The 7,195-nt window shown below is 30.6% G+C and overlaps 1 non-coding gene across 1 annotated transcript; it reads left to right on the forward strand.

The window, feature by feature from the left end:
* The first annotated feature begins 5,554 nt into the window (after positions 1–5,554).
* Positions 5,555–5,642, forward strand: TRNAS-GCU (transfer RNA serine (anticodon GCU)). Its single transcript has one exon. It is a non-coding gene; the product is annotated as a tRNA-Ser (tRNA).
* The last annotated feature ends 1,553 nt before the right edge of the window (positions 5,643–7,195 follow it).

Here is a 7,195-nt window from a genome sequence, read left to right on the forward strand (position 1 = left end):
TTCCCCTTCTTATTCCAATGGGAAATCTTTTGTAGGAAGTGTTACAACAAACGAGATACTTCGGAATTGACATAAGGCCTGGTACCTAATTCTAATAAAGATAAGTATCATTTTTTTTTTCAATTGGAAATTTCCAATTGAAAAAATCCATTGATTTATAAATCAATATATTTAATATATTTTTATATTTTGAACTCTAGTTTCATTTTCTTTCTAAAAAGAGTTAAAATAAAATATAAAATAGGAAATTGCAAAAGAAAATAAAGATATAAAGAAAGATATATAAAAAAGAAAAATAAAGAGATAATTAGTCTATCTATATAGAAATAGAAGAGGAGATCTTATGAAAAATGTAACCGATTCTTTCCTTTCCTTGGGTTACTGGTCATCCGCCGGGAGTTTCGGGTTTAATACCGATATTTTAGCAACAAATCTAATAAATCTAAGTGTAGTGTTCGGTGTATTGATCTTTTTTGGAAAGGGAGTGTGTGCGAGTTGTTTATTTCAAGAATAGGCTGGATCCAACCAACTGCACTTTTTTTTCGTTATAACTGGAAAGGTGCATGATCGCGCGAATTACTTTTGAATAAATTAATAAATCATATTTCAGAACCATAGCATTTCGCGATTCATTGGTAAATCTACTTTGATTCTCTATCAACCAATAATAATAATGTGGAACAATTAACATGGTTAAAACTAAACCGTTTGAAGTCCACACTCAGCAAGGTACTCTTTCTACTACTAGGTTAATATTTTAATGTTAATATGAAAATGGTTTCAAAATGAATAGTTAGAAAGTTTTTTCGATATAGAACACTCATGTCGATAAAATGATTTGAACCCTTTATCTTTAATTTTTATTTTTGCAATTTGGAAAAAATTATGAGTATTTCAACCCCTCCTTTTTATCCAATGCTGAATCAACGACCTACGTATAAATTAAGAAGAATTCTTTGGATTTGAAAAAAAAAAGAAACAACGTTGCTGACAATTATTTGTTTGGTCAGAAGAGTCCTCCGAATATTCTGGTCTTGGATTAGTGATCAGTTTTGAGATCTTTTTTGAATATGAATAGAGAAGGGAGGATAGGCTCATTATATTCAAAAAAAAAATATGGGAATTTCTCATAAATAATTGAAGTAATTGGGCGCGAGAGCCAAATGAATCGAAAGATTCATGTTTGGTTCGGGAAGGGATCGTGGAAGTTTTGAAATAAATGGAAAGATAATCTACTTTCATTAAATGATTTATTAGATAATCGAAAACAGAGGATCTTGAAGACTATTCAAAATTCAGAAGAACTGCGCGGGGGGGCCGTTGAACAACTGGAAAAAGCCCGGGCACGTTTAAGGAAAGTGGAAATGGAAGCCGAGCAGTTTCGAGTGAATGGATACTCTGATATAGAACGAGAAAAATTGAATTTGATTAATTCAACTTATAAAACTTTGGAACAATTAGAAATTTACAAAAATGAAACCATTCATTTTGAACAACAAAGAGCGATTAATCAAGTCCGACAACGGGTTTTCCAACAAGCCTTACAAGGAGCTCTAGGAACTTTGAATAGTTCTTTGAACAACGAGTTACATTTACGTACCATTAATGCTAATATTGGCATGTTTGGGACGCTGAAAGAAATAACCGATTAGTCCTTCTACTGTAGGCATTATTTTTTTTTGAAAAAAAAAATAATTAAATATTAAATTAAGAAATACTCATGGTAACCATTCGGGCAGATGAAATTAGTAATATTATTCGTGAACGTATTGAGCAATATAATAGAGAAGTAAAGGTTGTAAATACCGGTACCGTACTTCAAGTAGGCGACGGCATTGCCCGTATTTATGGTCTTGATGAAGTAATGGCGGGTGAATTAGTAGAATTTGAAGAGGGTACAATAGGTATTGCTCTAAATTTGGAATCAAACAATGTTGGTGTTGTATTAATGGGTGACGGTTTGATGATACAAGAAAGAAGTTCTGTAAAAGCAACAGGAAAAATTGCTCAGATACCAGTAAGTGAGGCTTATTTAGGTCGTGTTATAAATGCCCTAGCTAAACCTATTGACGGTCGAGGGGAAATTTCAGCTTCTGAATCTCGGTTAATTGAATCTCCCGCTCCTGGTATTATTTCTAGACGTTCCGTATATGAGCCTCTTCAAACAGGACTTATTGCTATTGATTCGATGATCCCTATAGGACGTGGTCAGCGAGAATTAATTATTGGAGACAGACAGACCGGTAAAACAGCAGTAGCCACAGATACGATTCTCAATCAACAAGGGCAAAATGTAATATGTGTTTATGTTGCTATTGGTCAAAAAGCATCTTCTGTGGCTCAGGTAGTAACTACTTTACAAGAAAGGGGAGCAATGGAATACACGATTGTGGTAGCTGAAACGGCGGATTCTCCGGCTACATTACAATACCTCGCTCCTTATACAGGAGCCGCTCTGGCTGAATATTTTATGTACCGTGAACAACACACTTTAATCATTTATGATGATCCGTCCAAACAAGCACAGGCTTATCGCCAAATGTCTCTTCTATTACGAAGACCACCGGGTCGCGAAGCTTATCCAGGGGATGTTTTTTATTTGCATTCACGACTTTTGGAAAGAGCCGCTAAATCAAGTTCTCATTTAGGTGAAGGAAGTATGACTGCTTTACCAATAGTTGAGACCCAATCGGGAGATGTTTCGGCTTATATTCCTACTAATGTAATTTCGATTACAGATGGACAAATATTCTTATCTGCCGATCTATTCAATGCTGGAATCAGACCTGCTATTAACGTGGGTATTTCCGTCTCCAGAGTAGGATCCGCAGCTCAAATTAAAGCCATGAAACAAGTAGCCGGCAAATTAAAATTGGAATTGGCGCAATTCGCAGAATTAGAAGCCTTTGCACAATTCGCTTCTGATCTCGATAAAGCTACTCAGAATCAATTGGCAAGAGGTCAACGATTACGCGAGTTGCTCAAACAATCTCAAGCAGATCCTCTCACGGTGGAAGAACAGATAATGACTATTTATACTGGAACGAATGGTTATCTTGATTCATTAGAAATTGGACAGGTAAAGAAATTTCTCGGTGAGTTACGTACTTACTTAAAAACGAATAAACCTCAGTTCCAAGAAATTATATCTTCCACCAAGACATTCACTGAGGAAGCAGAAGCCCTTTTGAAAGAAGCTATTCAAGAACAAATGGAACGCTTTCTACTTCAGGAACAAGTATAATTTCTACTTCAGGAACAAGTATGTATAAAAAAATTCTTTTAGATAACTTTCTAATTTTTTCTTTTTTATTATAGTTTATATTATGAAATTATTAATATATTTCATATTCTATAATATAATAGATTTCATATTAAGATAAAATAAATTATAACTATAAAAAGAAGTTATAACTATAATATTATAATATATAGTTAAGTATAAGCGTCTCTTATTCAAATCATTCAAAATACCTAGTAGAAAGAAATATAACAAAATATATGGAAATAAATTGCGTCCAATAGGATTTGAACCTATACTAAAGGTTTAGAAGACCTCTGTCCTATCCATTAGACAATGGACGCTTTTTTTTTTTCTTAGTTTAATTGTCACATCTTTTTTTCTGAAAAAAAGAATATGTGAGAGAATTCCAAAAATTGCACATTCAATTCAACGATTCGGTATATTAATTACATTAAATTAGATTAATTACATTAATCTGATTAATTATATTATTTTTATATTATTTAATATATTAATATAATTAATGTTAATTTTAATATATAATAAATATAAATGAATAAATTATTCTAGATATAATATCTATAATATATATATATTAAATCTAGAATAATAAATATAGAGATATAAGCGGGTAGCGGGAATCGAACCCGCATCGTTAGCTTGGAAGGCTAGGGGTTATAGTCGACGTTGATTCATCATTTTTAACGTCTCTAATTCAAAACCGAACGTGAAACTTTGGTTTCATTCGGCTCCTTTATGGAAGATGGATAAATTCCACAGATGTCAGATGTAAACGAAATAAAAAAAAAATGAAAAAAGAATTTCGGCCCATAACATCTATGTCAGCTTTTCCGTTTGAATGCATTCAAAACAACCCGCTTTCTAGATGATCCCTATAGAAGAGGGGGATTCTAACAATCTTTCTAGTTACTTCGTTCTCTATTTCTATTTGAAAGAATCCTTAGGAAAAGGATTTTGTTTCCACCGAGCTAAAACAATATGTCGATGTCTCTAGTAAACCAAAGTCATTGTTTAATAGCTATTTTGCTTCAATCTCTCTTATACATACAAATCATAAAATTGAAGATTTAGTTACGATTAGAAATACTCCCTTCTCTCTTTATCCATGGATACTTTACTCATACTCATTCAATTGGAAGTATTGATCCAATTTAAAAACAAATTATGTTTCGTAATTTCATAATCCAATTTTTTTTTTAATTTCTAATTGAATCTTTTGGATATAAATCACGAGAATGTCCATTCTTCCTCGAATCTTTCATTGATAGGTAAAGGATTAAATCCTTTTAAGAAATAAAGTTTTTGATCGGAATAGTAATCAAACATTCCGAAGGGACCCCTTAACTATTACGGGATTAATAGAACGAATCACACTTTTACCACTAAACTATACCCGCTACAATGTGATTATTGTATATAAATGTATCCTTTGTCGAACAAAAAAATTAGCCATAATAATTAAGAAGATAGGATCAGAAAAGAATCATGAAAATTAGAGCGTTGACGTGCTTTGTTCAAGGAGCCCGATTAAATTAGGGAAAGAGGAGTCATTTAAATAACTAAATAACACCTTTTTTTGATGGGGGTGCTTTGACATTGACGGATACGGTTCGATAATGTACGCCAAAACATAAAATTCTGCAAGAATATATGGTTCCATTCTTTCTTTTTTTTATTCCAGTAAAGTAAATGGAATAAAAAAAAGAAAGATCAAATAATTAAGAAATGGCACTTTGATTCTATTCTGTATCATAGGAATCGAAATAGTCTTTATTATGATTGTTGTTGTTTCAATAACAAGTATCCTTTTTTCAAATCAAATAAATCATTTTTTCTATGATTCATTGGAACAAAAAAGGCCCAGCGAGGTACTGACCAGGCCGGGCTGTGGAATTAAAAAAAGCTCTTGGAGACGAAATCAAAGAGGTACTTTTATTATATATTAAATTATATAGTAGTAATATATAATTTATTACTTATAATATATATTATTACTATTATTACTTATAATATATATATATATAATTATAGAATTATAATTTATATTCATTGGAATAGTGGATTGGAGATATCTCTTTCGAGCCCTTACTTTATCTCAATGGAATTACTTTTAGTTTCTATATTTTTTAATATTTTTTATATTTTATATGTCTAGATACTATATAATTATATATAATAAAAAGAATATAAAAAATAAAAATAAGAGGTATGGTATAAAAGAAAGAAAGACTCTTTTTTCAAACCTTACTTTTTGTGTAATGTAACATAGTAATTATCCTTTTTCGATTGGGGGAGATGGCTGAGTGGACTAAAGCGTCGGATTGCTAATCCGTTGTACGGGTTTTTCGTACCGAGGGTTCGAATCCCTCTCTTTCCGCTTTTGTCAATGACGTGGTATTTTTTATTTATCTTTCAATTTCGACGAGTCTTTTTTTTTTTTTATTTTTTTATTTAATAGTTAAAGATGTGGAATAAATAAAATCCTAAGAACATTTAAAAATCGAGCAAGGAAAACAAAAACTTTATTTTTTATTCTTCACGTCCAGGATTACGTCCTGGATCATTAGATAGGAATCCGAAGATAAAGAGAGAAACAAAGAATATCACTACTGTGTAAACAAATAGTTTGAGAGTAAGCATTACACAATCTCCAAGATCATTTTTTTGGAAAAAAAGAGAATAGATTCTCCATTTTTATACCACATATACCGCATTTTGACACCAAAAATGGTTTTTATAAAGCTAGAAATAGAAGAAATAGAAAGGAATTTTCATAAATTCATTTGTAATGTAATATGAGTCAAGTCTTTCATTAACAAAATTTTTTGCATACCCACAATATCTAATTGTGGGGGACTCTAATAGGTTCTTTCAATGTAAAAAAAGGGTCCGAATTAGTAAATGGGGTGATCTCCAGACTTATCGTGGCGATACAAGAATTTCAATATTTGAATTGAAGCTTTATACTATAAGACTTATCCGATCTTATCAATTGTTAGAATCTTTTTTTTATAATAAATCATGAATTTTTCTAGGACAGTATTCAAAATCTCATCGAAAACTTACAGCAGCTTGCCAAACAAAAGCTAAGAGAAAAAATAGCACAGGTATTACTGGCATAAAATCTACGATTGGATTCAAAAAAGCGTAGGCTTCGGGCAATTTGGCGAAGAAAAAACTATTTGAAGAAAGAGTAGAATTAAACCAGATACAGATCAAACTAAAGATATTAAGCATAACAAACGTTTTGTTTTTTTGTTTTGTTCTTGAAGATAATTGTATTTATTTTGATTGAGTTATTAATATGAGTTATTGTTATTAATAATATAAAATTAATAATTTAATAATATAATGTTATTTTTTTTTTTTAAGTTTAAGTTATATAAAAAAAATGAGTAAAAATTAAAAAATAAAAATAAGGTAGACCAAAAAACTTTTCTTTGATTTGAACTAACTCAACCAAAAATACTTCAATTCTCAAATTAAAAGAGAATAGAAGAAATCATACTTTCATACAATATCTTAATTGAATTATATGTAATGATCAATAAATTTCGTTTAATTCTATATCTAAATGTATCAAAATCCTAGTAACAATCTATTCTATAGATATTTAGACTATAATTGACGAACAACTAATAAGAATATTAGTGTTTATTAATGTCGAATAGAAATATAAAATGGGGCGTGGCCAAGTGGTAAGGCAACGGGTTTTGGTCCCGGTATTCGGAGGTTCGAATCCTTCCGTCCCAGAGCATACTTATTATATATATCATATCAGATTATATATGTCGTATCATAATACCGATTTTATATCAGAATAAAAGATTGTCTTTTTTTTTTTTTATTAAGAGTATAATAATATTGGATAGAATATGATTCTTTTTTCTTATAATGATTAATTCTTATCTGAATTATATCTTTTTCGCA

Source organism: Corylus avellana, unplaced genomic scaffold, assembly GCF_965113065.1.
Source record: "Corylus avellana unplaced genomic scaffold, dhCorAvel1.hap1.2 HAP1_SCAFFOLD_162, whole genome shotgun sequence".
NCBI lineage: Eukaryota > Viridiplantae > Streptophyta > Magnoliopsida > Fagales > Betulaceae > Corylus > Corylus avellana.